Here is a 715-nt window from a genome sequence, read left to right as displayed (position 1 = left end):
TTATAGGTGTTTCCATAGGGTTCTCAGGATCATAAGCTTCTTCTTCAGAAGATGCTTCTTTAGTACTGTTGGATGCAGCTTGCAATCCATTCAGACTCTGAGAAATCATATTGACTTTCTGAGTCAATATTTTATTCTGAGCCAATATGGCATTCAGAGTATCAATTTCAAGAACTCCCTTCCTCTGAGGCATCCCATTACTTACAGGATTCCTTTCAGAAGTGTACATGAACTGGTTATTTGCAACCATGTCAATGAGTTCCTGAGCTTCTGCAGGTATTTTCTTTAGGTGAATGGATCCACCTACAGAATGGTCCAATGACATCTTTGATAATTCAGACAGACCATCATAGAATATATCCAGGATGGTCCATTCTGAAAGCATGTCAGAAGGACACTTTTTGGTCAGTTGCTTGTATCTCTCTCAAGCTTCATAGAGGGATTCACCTTCTTTCTGTTTGAAGGTTTGAACATCCACTCTAAGCTTGCTAAGCTTTTGAGGAGGAAAGAACTTGGCTAAGAAAGCCGTGACCAGCTTATCCCAAGAGTTCAGGCTATCTTTAGGTTGAGAGTCCAACCATATTCTAGCTCTGTCTCTTACAGCAAACGGGAAAAGCATAAGCCTGTAGACCTCGGGATCAACCCCATTGGTCTTAACAGTATCACAGATATGCAAGAATTCAGTTAAGAACTGAAAAGGATCTCCTGATGGAAG

At 40.8% G+C, this 715-nt stretch overlaps 1 non-coding gene across 1 annotated transcript; it reads left to right on the top strand.

Annotated features, from left to right (window-relative positions):
• The first annotated feature begins 379 nt into the window (after positions 1–379).
• On the top strand, positions 380–487 carry LOC112773867 (small nucleolar RNA R71). The gene has a single exon (XR_003188392.1). It is a non-coding gene; the product is annotated as a small nucleolar RNA R71 (small nucleolar RNA).
• The last annotated feature ends 228 nt before the right edge of the window (positions 488–715 follow it).

Source organism: Arachis hypogaea, chromosome 18 (genome assembly GCF_003086295.3).
Source record: "Arachis hypogaea cultivar Tifrunner chromosome 18, arahy.Tifrunner.gnm2.J5K5, whole genome shotgun sequence".
Lineage (NCBI taxonomy): Eukaryota > Viridiplantae > Streptophyta > Magnoliopsida > Fabales > Fabaceae > Arachis > Arachis hypogaea.
Note: the sequence above shows the minus strand (reverse complement) of the source record. Positions and strands in the feature narration are given on the sequence as shown.